We start from the raw sequence: 12,403 nt of genomic DNA on the forward strand, positions 1-12,403 counted from the left end.
CGGGGCCTTAGCAGTGCGGCAGCTGAATTGAACACCGTCAGTCGCTCACACTGCTTGTATAACTATTTTGGGATTCATTCGATTTAAAAGACAAATTGCACAACTTCAGAACACCAACTTTTTTTGACAACTTGTTCTTTGAATGTGTGCAATCTGTTTGCATCGTTGATGTTGCTGTTGTCTGAGTTTTTTTGCGGCTGGAACTGAAGATTTGTTTTGCATTTGGAGGTGGGTGACGCTTAAGTATTTCAGAAAATAGAGACAGGCGGAGGCCACTATGTCCTTCAAGCCTGCCCCGCAATTCAATGTGATCATGGCTAACTAGGTTAGCTTGTTATCATATACACCACGGTGCAATGAAATTCCTTGATCGCATGAAACTCACAGAGTAAACAGTAAACATGGTAATAATAAATACGACAATGAGTGCAAAACAACAGAATGGTGCAAAGATTGTAGTGCAAACTGAAGTAGTGCAAAAAGAACTACTAAAGTGACAATAGCGGAATAAGATCTCTTTATTAGTCACATGTACATCGAAACACACAGTGAATGCACCTTTTGCGTCTAGTGTTCTGGGGGCAGCCCGCAAGGTGTCATCACGCTTCCGGCACCACATAGCATGCCCATAACCTCCTAACCTGTAACACCTTTGGAATGTGGGAGGTAACCGGAGCACCCGGAGGAAACCCACGCAGACACGGGGAGAAAGTACAAGCTCCTTACAGACTGCAGCCGGAACTGAACCCGGGTCGCTGGCACTGTAAAGCGTTACACTAACCGCTACACTACCGTGCTTGCCCAAGAGAGGTGGATTGAAGAGTAGGAGAAGGTGGCAGGGGTGTGGAAGAGGTGATTGGTTTAGGAGTCTGCCCCAGGCCTCATCTCCTCAGCTGTGCCAGATCCCCATAGCCTTCAATTCCCTGATCTTTCAAAAATATTATGTACTTCTTTAACTACCTCCAATGATTGACCCTCCACAAACCTCTGGGATGGACAATTCCAGAACTTCACCATCCTATGCTTGCTGTTAAAGGTACTAAATGATAGAGTGTTTCTTCCTGGTGCAACTAAGATTTTTGAGAATTGGCTGTGGCCTTTCCAGCCTTAGAGTTGCCTAATCGCCGGGTGTAACAACCATACTGAGGCTGCCAGGTGGGGAAAAATATTCACACCACAAATTCCTCTTTCATCCATGGGGAGGGATGCTACTCTCAAAATGCTGCAGACCCCATAATGACATTGAGGTGAGAAATTCTAGACTTTTGTCTGGACTATGAAGAAGTGATCATCGAAGATGTTCTTCTCAGAGCAATGAAGGCTGAGAGGAGAATCTTATAGAGATCTGAGTTTAGATCGAGTAAATGGAGAGAAACTATTCCCATTAACAGATGATTCAGGAACAAGAGGACACTGATTTAAAACTTAGGACAAAAAATATAAAGGGGATGTGTAAGAAAATGTTTACATCTCATTAGAATTGTTATAATCTGGCATTCACTTTTCTATAAGGCCGGTGGAAAGTAGAATCAATCAATGCTTTCAATTGCTGAATTGGATATACATTTGAAAGAAAGTAACTATGTTGAGTATAATGCATGTTCATGAGGCTGAGCTCCAAGCCAACATGAATGCTTTTCACCAAAGCATACAAAGTCCCTAACACTCACCATTCATGAGACAACCCTCCTCCATAAACCTACACGCTGCCCTCAACAGATTCATAATGAGATCCTGGAAAACATGGATACAGGAGCCTGAGGGCACATACCACCAGGCTCAAGGACAACTTCTATCCCACTGTGATGAGACTATTGAACGGTTTTCCTATACGTTGAGATGGACTCTAGACCTCACAATCTACCTTGTTGTGACCTTGCACCTTATTGTCTACCTGCAATGCACTTCCTTGTAGCCCTGATACTTTGTACTCTGTTAGTGTTTTTTTAACTGTACTACCTCAATTCACTCTGTACTAACTCAATGTATCTGCACTATGTAATCGATGTGTACGAACGGTATGCAAGACAAGTTTTTCACTGTACCTCGGTACAAGTGACAGTAATACACCAATACCAACTCAGGATCCATTTCTCAGCGAAGGCAGACTCAGTGATGAAATTCATCACTGCCTTCAATACACAAATACAGCCTTTTGCCGATTGAGGAAAAGAAGATTTGAAGATTAAGACCTCAGACCCGGACAAACCACCTGGTCTACTGGGCAGCAGTGATCCTCCCTCCTAAATGCTTTTGGGACTTGGACTACCTACAACAGGTATCTCAAGTCACTGGAAAAATACCACCAATGATGTGTCCATGAAAATCCTTCAGATTGACTAAAAGGGTAAGTAAACCAACATCGGTGTCCTCTCCCAGGCCAAAATCCCCAGCATTAAGGCCATAGTTACAATTAGTCGGCTAAGTTGGGCTGCCCACATTATCTATATGCCCAACACCAGATTCTTGAAACAGACACTCCATTCTGAGTTCTGTCATGAGAAGTGATTACCAGGTGGGCAGAGGAAAAGATTCAAGGATGTGCTGAAAGTCTCCTCATAAAAATTGCGACATCCCCACAGACTCTTCGTAATCCCTGACCTGTGACCACTCAAAGTGGTGAGGGGTAATATTGAGAACATCAAGGTCATACATTAAGAGCACACAGAGGTGATGCATAACTGGCTGAAGCACACTACCTCACAAACTACCCACCGACCCATCACTTGGGTCATCACCCACCCCATCTATGGAAGAGTCTGTTGTTCACATATTGGTCCCATTACCCACCAGTGAACCTACAAAAACAGAGGGGAAGCAAGTCATCCTCAATCCCATGGGATTGCCTAAGAAGAAGAATTTGTCAGGCTATGGAGTAAAAGCATTAGAATGAGAATGATGATGTTTCTCTACTTGAAGCCAGCATACTTACAATGGGCTCAATAGCCTCCTTCTGTGCATTATTGATTCTGGTAAATGGGATGTGAGGATACTGTTGACTAGGAATTATAGTGCACCCCTGAAGTGTTTGCTGGAAATAGTATGAATGTAATGCAAAATTGACCGTTTTAGATTCTGACTACTCGATTAAAATTACTTCCAATCAAGGCATGAAGGCAAGGCAAGACATTTCCTTTTGTACTCCCTCGATGTACAATGATCTGTCAGGATGGCATGCAAGCAAAAGCCTTTCACTGTATCTTGGTACACGTGACAATAGTATACCAATTACCAAGCTTTGATCACAAGTTACTGGGCAGCTTATTACTCATTTTTTTGATTGAAAATGTTCCCCTTCATCAACTCCACCATCTCACCCCCACCCTTAGCACTTGTACTCCTGACGTAAAACAGACAAACTCATCAATCGCTTGATTTGGTGGGTGAGTGGTTGTTGGTGTTCAGGGTCCTTGGGTTGTCCTGCTTATTGGACTTTGTGATTGGTATTGGTTTATTATTCTCACTTGTATCAAGGTACAGTGAAAAACTTGTCTTGCATACCATTCATACAGATCAATTCATTACACAGTGCGTTGAGGTAGTACATAGTAAAAACAATAATGGAATACAGAATAAAGTGTCACAGCTACAGAGGAAGTGCAGTGCAAGTAGACAATAAGATGCAAGGTCATAACAAGGTAGATTGTGAGGTCAAGAGTCCACCTCATTGTATAAGGGAACCATTCAATAGTCTTATAACAGTGGGATAGAAGCTGTCCTTGAGCCTGGTGGTATGTGCCCTCAGGCTCCTGTATCTTCTGCCTGATGGGAGAGGGGAGAAGAGAGAATGACCTGGGTGGGTGGGGTCTTTGATTATGCTGGCTGCTTCACCAAGGCAGCGAGAGGTATAGACAGAGTCCGTGGAGTGGTGGCTGGTTTCCGTGATATGCTGGGCTTTGTCCACAACTCTCTGCAGTTTCTTGTGGTCGCAGGCAGAGCAGTTACCATACCAAGCTATGATACATCCGGATAGGATGTTTTCTATGGTGTATCAATAAAAGTTGGTGAGTGTCAAAGGGGACATGCCAAATTTCTTTAGCCTCCTGAGGAAACAGAGGCGCTGGTGAGCTTGTCCATGGCATCTATGTGGTTGGGCCAGGACAGGCTATTGGTGATGTTCACTCCTAGCAACTTGATGCCAGGTCCCATCTTCCTGTGTTTTGGGTCAGGAAGGAGTGCAGATGCAGTACTGTTGTTGGAAAAGGGAGAAGGGATTGGAGATAGTGCTGGTGTTTGGGGAGGAAAAGGGTGGAGAGGGGCCCAGAGACACTGTCGTTTAAGGAAAGGGAGTGGTGTAGAGGGAAGGGATCAAAGACATTTGTGCTTCGGGAGATCAGGCTGGATTTTGGGAGGCTGTTGGGAGAGGGAGGCTGAATGCAGATCAAGCCTGCCTATTCTGTTAGAGGAATCAGGAGAGGGGCATGGATCCAGATCTAGAGTGGGGGTAGTGACAGCAAAGTTAAGGGGTAGGATTGGAAATTACAGGGTCAGAAATTACCACAGCTCAAGGGTTCAGGGATGGGCTGGAGAAACTGGAATGGTGGTGTTTTTTTGCGAGTGTTGTTTCAGTGCCAGGGTTAGGTGGCCTGGGGAATTTGGTGAATGTTGTACTTTAATTGCAGCACACCACATTCTCCTGGGAGTGCCAAGTGACAGGCAGCCCTGGACAATGTGGTCCAAGTTTCCCCTCAGTGCTCCAAAGGTAGCATTGTTTAATGGCATCTTGTCTCAGAATCAGGTTTATTATCACTGTCTTAGATGACGTGAAATTTGCTGTTTTGCGGCAGTACAGTACAAAGACCTAAAATTAGTATAAATTACAAAATAAATAAATAGTGCAAAAGGGGAATAACGAAGTTGTGTTCATGGGTTATGGACTGTTCAGAAATCTGATGGTGGAGGGGAAGAAGCTGTTCCTGAATCATTGAGTGTGGGTCTTTAGGCTCCTGTACCTCCTCCCCAATGGTAGTAACAAGAAGGGGGCATGTCCCGCATGGGGAGGGTCCTTAGTGTCGGATGTCGCCTTCTTGAGACACCACCTCTTGAAGATGTCCTCGATGGTGGGGAGGGTTGTGCCCGTGATGGAGCTGACTGAGTCTACAACCCTCTGCAGCCTCTTGCGTACTAGGCTGTGATGCAGCCAGTCAGAATGCTCTCCACCATAGATCTATAGAAATTTGCAAGACTCTTTGGTGACATATCAAATCTCCTCAAACTCCTAATGAACTAGAGCTGCTGGCGTGCCTTCTTCATGATTGCATCAATGTGTTGGGCCCAGGACAGACCTGAGATGTTGATACCCAGAAACTTAAAGCTGCTCACCCTTTCCACCACTGACTCCTCAATGAGAACTGGTGTGTGTTCAATGAAAAACACTATGATGCTGGAGGAACTCAGCAGGGCAGGCAGCATCCGTGGAGAAAAGCAGGCGGTCAACTTTTCGGGTCAGGACCCTTCTTCAGGACTGAAGATAGGGAAAGGGGAAGCCGAAAATATGGGAGGGAAAAGCAGAGCCGTGATACCTATCCACCTATTTTGTCCACCTATCACTGCTCTGTTTTTCCCTCTAATATATTGGGCTTCCCCTTTTCCTATCTTCAGTCCTGGTCCTGACCTGAAACTTTGACTGCCTGCTTTTCTCCATGGATGCTGCCTGGCCTGCTGAGTTCCTCCAACATCACAGTGTTTTTCATCTAGATTCCAGTATCTGCGGTCCTTTGTTTCACTGGTGCGTGTTCTCCCGACTTCCCCTTCCTGATACTATCCCTAATACTGAAATCATATTGGGGTTACAAAGGTGACATGCACTCTGAAATATCAGGTCAAACTTCACGAGTGGCATGATTTGATCTAAGTGTGATTTACTCTGACTTCTAATCAATCTTCGATCACAGAGGGCTGAAGAGAAACAGCACTATGCAAAAGAATTTCTAGGCACATGTATGATGGTATTTTCATCATGATCTCATAGCTCATGAATGTTTTGGAAGTTATGAAGACTATATATGGCCTACACACCCAAGGACTCATCCCACTGAGAACCAGAAATGGAGAAGAGCTTATTAATGATAGAGAGGCAGTGTACACTGGAAAGAATACTTGAAAGGACCCTTCAACTGAAACTCTATCTTTACTGTCAATAAACTGGTTTTCATCCCAAAGCAAACTATCTGCAACAACTTTGATGCTATTCTGGTCCAGTAGGAGTTTAAAATTTATTTAGAATTGGGCAAAATCCCTGCTGACGTATTAAAACATAGTATTTCTCGGTGGAAGTTATGACTCCATCTCCCTCATCTGGGATGTGAAAAATATGCTGGGAAATCCCAGAGACACTTTAGTTGTGACCATCTTTAAGAAAGGGTACATTTGATCACAGCATATATAGAGGGGACTCTGCATGATTCAGCCTTGCAGAGAGAAGGAAAGTATATTATTTCTTCCAAGATGAAGGCAAATGTACAGCACAATCTCAGTCAATGCTCTCATTTTTCAGGATTACATTCCATCTGCTTTTGCTCTGCCCATTTTACTAATACCATACCATCAATTTTCATGTCAGCTGTGAACTTCTAATCAGTCCTCCTATATTCACATCCATATTGTTCATATAAATAACAAACACAAGCACCAATCCCTGTGGTACTCCAATGGTTACAGGCTTCCAACTGCAAATAAAAATCCTCATCAATCACCCTCTGCCTCCCATCACTGAGCCAATTTCAGATCCAGTTTGCCAAATAGCCCTAGATTCCATGGACTCTTACCTTTTGGACCTGTTTCCCCAGTGGGACCTCTTCAAAGATCTGACTGAGGCAATGTAGAACTACACCAACAGCTCTACCTGCATTTACACACATAGTCAACTCCTTGAATAATTCAGTCAAATTAGTCAGACATGACCTCTCCTTAACAAAGCTATGCTGATTATTTGTAATCAATCCTGCCTCTCCAAGTGCAGATTTATCTTCAGTTTTTTTCCAATAATTACAACTGTGTAGACCAACCAATCTATAATTCCTTTTTCGGTCTCCTTCAGTCATATGAAAATTTCTTTCAGCTTGTGTACCCCATGAGTTACCCTGAAACAGTGACACTGTCTTGCAGTGTCTGCCTGTGTCCCCCAGGGGTTCTGGATAAGTGGCACTGTGTTGCAGTGTATGCCTCTGTCCCCCAGGGGTTGATCTGGGACAGTGCACCAAGTTGCAGTGTATGCTTTTGTTCCCCCAAAGTTTGCTCTGGGTCAATGGCACTATGTTGCAGTGTAAGCCTCTGTCCCTCAGGGGTTACTCTGGGACAGTGCACTGTGTTGCAGTGTTTGCCTTTGTTCCTCCAGTGGATACTCTGGGACAGTGCATGGTGTTGCGGTGTATGCCTTTGTTCCTCCAGTGGTTACTCTGGGACAGAGTACTGTGTTGCAGTGTATGCCTTTGTTCCTCCAGTGGTTACTCTGGGACAATGCACTGTATTGCAGTGCATGCCTTTGTTCCCCCCAGTGACTGCTCTGGGACAGTGGCACTGTGCTGCAGTATCCGCCAGCAGCCCCCAGGCGTCGCTCTGGGGCAGTGGCGCTGTGCTGCAGTGTCAGCCAGCGTTCCCCAGGGGTCGCGTCGGGCAGGCACCGCGGGGGGTTGAAGTGATCATTGTGCAAGCTGAGGGGTTTAATCTGCGTAGTTGCAACTGAGACAGTGAGAGTAGAAAACTGGACCTTCTTTCAGACCTGTGGACATTCGTTGGCCGTGCAAAAAAAAGAACACCGTCCATTTGAAAGGTAAATTGTCCCTTTGCTTATTTTGCCAGAACCTTTGTATCTCAGCGGGTTGGGTGAAGTCGTTGTTTTCCAGGTGTGTTAGTGTTTGTGCTTCACATCGGCTGATTGGCCCTTACTGCTGTTTTTTTTGTTGTTGTCGAGAGCTTCTGTTCCGTGAAGGTTTGTGCGCTGAGGGACGGGGGGGGGGGGGAAGAGTGGGGGAACCGAGACCGGTCTCGGTGACACTTTCGTCGAGAGATCCTTAACGATTCAGGTTAAAGAAAGCGACTGGACTGAGCCCGGGTGGACTGCGCAGCAGGTAGAGAGCTCCGGGGTTCGCTCGTCCTCTGGGGGTTTGCGCCACTGATCTCTTGGACACGACCCAGATGGTGAGTGGTAATTGGCAGGGTGCAGACGGTGAGCTGCCCTGTCATTAGAGGGCCTCTGCTCTCTGGTACAGTGTTCCAAGATTTCGGATTTTTTGCTCTTGATTTATGCCAGCCTCGAAATTCATTAGTTTTGCAATATTCCTTAGGTGGTGGTGTTTTGGTTTATCTGAAGCAATCAACAAACAAAAACATTTGCTTTCTTGCAACAGTGTTGGCAACTTTGTTTTTTGTCTGACTTTAACATCAAAATAACATTGTTAAATAAAGGTAAAATGAAAATAATGTTTTGTTTTGACCTTAATATAATTATCGGTATGAATTGAAATGTAACAGTATAAACATGGTTACTTGACCTCATTTATCCAAAGAGAGTCATAGAGCAAAACGGCACAGATACAGGCCCTTCAACCCAACCAGTCCAGGCTAACCATGTTGTCCACCCAGCTAGTCCCAATTTCCTGCATTTGGCCCATATCCCCCCCGAGCCCCACCCGTCCATGTACCTATCCAAATGCCTCTTAAATGATACTATTGTACCTGCCCCAACTACTTCTTCTGGCAGCTCGTTCCATATACTCACCTCCCTCTGCGTGAAAAAGTTGCTCCTCAGGTCCCTTTTAAATCTTTCCCCTCTCACCCTAAATCTTTGTCCCCTAGTTTTGGACTCTCCTACCCTGGGGAAAAGACTGTTACCATCCACTTTATCTATGCCTCTCATAATCTTAAACACTTCTATAAACCCCTCATTCTCCTACGTTCCAAGGAATAAAGACCTAACCTCTCCCAATAACTCAGGCCCTCTAGTCCTGGCCACATCCAGGAACCTGAGGGCACATACCACCAGGCTTAAGGACAGTTTCTATCCCACTGTGATAAGACTATTGAACGGTTCCCTTATACGATGAGATGGACTTTGACCTCACGATCTACCTTGTTGTGACCTTGCACCTTGTTGCACTGCACTTCTCTGTAGCTGTGACACTTTACTCTGTACTGTTATTGTTTTTACCTGTACTACCTCAATGCACTCTGTACTAACTCAATGTAATTGCACTGTGTAATGAACTGACCTGTATGAATAGTATGCAAGACAAGCTTTTCACTGTACCTCAGTACAAGTGACAATAATAAACCAATACCAATCCTCGTAAATCTTTTCTGCACTCTTTCCAGTTTAGCCACATCTTTCCTATAACAGTGACTAAAACCGTACACCATACTCCAAATGCAGCCTCACCAGTGACTTGTACAAGATATATTTTCAATGATTATTAAGTGATATTTCTAAGTGTTAGGCTATCAAGAGTAATTTGGAATTGTTTGGCAGTACAAATTGGGTTCGAACTATACCTTAATATTTAATTAAAGCTTCTAGAGAGTAATCAGTTTATTTATATACACCAATACCATATTCCTGTTCACAGCAGACCCACATCTAGATTTTGGCATCACTCTTTTGTGTGGGTTAAATACAGTGAATTGTTTTGGGGGTTGGTATAAGTGGTGCTGAGTCAAGTTATGTAAGTTTTATTAATTATAATGTATATAGGGATGGACTTGAACCATCAGGACCTTGGACCTATATGGAGCATTTTAATATGGAATTTAATTCTGTGTTAAAGGAGAGATTGGGAAGTGTGTTATTTAAATGATTGCTTAAAGGACGTGAGAGGAAGGCAGGAGAATTTATGGAAGGAATCCTAGGAACTTGGAATAGCCTCTGGTGAGTTAGTGCAGATAAGCTAGAATTGTTTAGAGGTGGCTGGAAGCTGGGAAAAGTCTATGATGCAGCCTTGTGTCAAGTAATATTATTCAATGTGTATATTTCAGCAACAAAGTTGTCAGGATGTCTGCTGATTTTTAGCTGAAGTTGTGCTAGGTGATCTGGAGAAGCCCTGTGGAAATAATTTCTGTACATCAGATCATCTTTTGGTTTGCAGGAAGTAGGAAGGTGTGTGAAACTTCTTGTCTGTGATTGGCATGAGAACAGTGTTCTGGAATATCTAAATTGAATATTTTGTGAGGGGGGGAAGGGGTGTGTCTTGGATTTCTTTTATTTTATTAAATCTGTTCTAGGCTAGCTCTGGAAGGCCCTGAGGGTGGCCTTCTGTCTAAATAATGCAGCCCTTGTCGTGGCCTTGTGTGAAGTAATGAGGTAGATGGATAATCCCAGATTCCAGCTCAGAATCAGTGATGTAATTTGAAGTCAGGTGGGTGTGGGAATATGTAGAAAATCATGATGGTGGCATTCTCATAACTGCTGTGGTTAATCTACAGTGAAAGGAAGACCTGAGAACCTATTGAAAATCATGGCATAGTAAAAGAGGGAAAATTTGATACGTTAAGCACCCATGATGTTTTAATTTTTTATTTCAAAAATAGTTTGTTTATAAAATGTGTGTGTGTGTGTATATGTGTGTGTATATATATGTATGTGTGTGTGTATACACGCGCGCGCGCACACAGTACAAAGTGCATGGCTTTCTTCACATTCTGTCATTCAGTCTATGCATTTAATGCTATCGGTTCTACACATTTCGATTGTTAGCACTTTCTGTGTATAGAGCACCATTGCCACTTGTGGCCTCCTGGGATGTTACAAACTTCAAGTGTTTAAGAGGTTTGTACGCTGGGTTAAGTCCCTCAATGTATAATGGCAGAAGGCCCTTAGGGTGCAGTCCTTGATGTTTTGATTAGGCTTGTATGACAAGGGAAAGCCATTGGACAGAGAAAGCATGTAAAGAATTTACAGTAATATTTGTATTTCTCCAAAGCACATTTTATTGCAGATGGTTTTCACCTGGGAAAATTCTTAAGCACTTTATTACTGTTAAATTCTTTTCCATTACATAGTGTATTTTGACGTGAAAATTCCTTTTGGCTGTAACTTTGGTCCTGTGACAATGTTCATTATTACGATGTTTATTGTAGTACAGACGACAGTACATTTTCTGCAGTTTGGGTAAAGGAAATTCGTGCTTAGGGAATTGACAAATTACTACCAGAAAATCTGAGAAATGGAATAAAAATCTGCTCTTGCAGAACTTGTGTGTCAATTTTATTTTATTTTCAGCTCGCATTTTTTGATGAATGTGCAGATGATGTGGCTTTGTGTCACAGAAAATTACAATACAAATGGTCTTCCAGGAATGCAACCCCCTTGTAATGTGGGAGTCACCTGTACTGTTTTTTAACATACAGGTAGTCTAGTCAGCTGTGCATTTATGGCCTTTGTATGTCTCTGGATGTTCTACACTAGCTAAGAAAAATAAGATTTCATAAAGAATGAGGTGATTAAGGCTTAGTTACATTCTGCAATGCTCTTTTTTTAAAATCTTTAAACCATCAATTTGGGACTCTTATTTTCCTCTCTACCTTAACTCTTCATTTTGCATCTGTGAATGGGGAAAGGTTGAGAAGCACTGATGGGATACAAATTTGGGACAATACAGTAGAATGTTGATATAGTGGATAAAGAATTTTTTGTCTCAATTTGATTCATTCTGGCTGCAGAGATTTTGGAGGGTTCCATTGGATCAGGATCTTGCCTACTGAAAGTGAAGAAAAGTGACCTAGGCCAAAATATCTATCCATCTCTGCCCTGTTCTTGCATGCCACTTAATGATCAGGGAGAAAGGTCTAGAAGCCAGATTTCTTGCTAAGATTTTTGTTGCTGAAGTGAAGGATATTTGGGCAAGCTCTATCCTGGAGCATTTCAAAATCCCACTGATCTCCACAGCTCTATATCATGCCCTTGAAATCTTTATCCAATTTATCCTTAAAAGATAGAGTAACTTAAGGCTTAATTCCTCTTGCAAATCCTTCCATATTTTAGTATAAAGACAATTTTGATAATCTTCCTTTTTTTTGTTTAGTAAAGGATTACATGGTATGAAACCAGGAGGTCTGAGAAGGATTGCAGATGTAGGCAGTTTAAAAAAAGATGTTGCACTAATTTAGAGCCAGATTCTCTTCTGAAATTAGAGAGTGTATTGAAAGCTTGGTCTCTCCCTCTGGCTATATGTTACCTGATGTGGGAGTGGTTGATGCTGTCAGTGGTTACCTGAAACTTGAAGGTCTCTATTCTCAGCATTGACAACCTTTATCCTGTTGAGCTCAAAAAAAACTATTGGTTAACTGCAACAAATTATTTAATTCAAGAAACTGGATCAAAAGTTGTATTACTTTCATAATATTCTAGCAATATATAAATATTGTATTTTCAGTGGTGCAGCTCCTGCCCTATCTCCAACCTCTCCCTCTC

General features: G+C 43.0%; 1 protein-coding gene across 6 annotated transcripts in view; it reads left to right on the top strand.

Annotated features, from left to right (window-relative positions):
• Nucleotides 1–118: 118 nt before the first annotated feature.
• Nucleotides 119–12,403, top strand: part of ankrd6b (ankyrin repeat domain 6b) — a 142,670-nt gene continuing 130,385 nt past the window's right edge. For 3 of the 6 annotated variants that reach the window (XM_052025069.1, XM_052025074.1, XM_052025073.1), the window contains exon 1: nt 119–228. The gene's annotated coding sequence lies outside the window, so the exon portion shown is untranslated. Of the gene's footprint in view, nt 229–2,318; nt 2,348–7,625; nt 7,772–12,403 lie in introns of those variants that run through there. The other 3 variants (XM_052025071.1, XM_052025070.1, XM_052025072.1) reach the window with 3 other exon arrangements.

Source organism: Pristis pectinata, chromosome 10 (assembly GCF_009764475.1).
Source record: "Pristis pectinata isolate sPriPec2 chromosome 10, sPriPec2.1.pri, whole genome shotgun sequence".
Lineage (NCBI taxonomy): Eukaryota > Metazoa > Chordata > Chondrichthyes > Rhinopristiformes > Pristidae > Pristis > Pristis pectinata.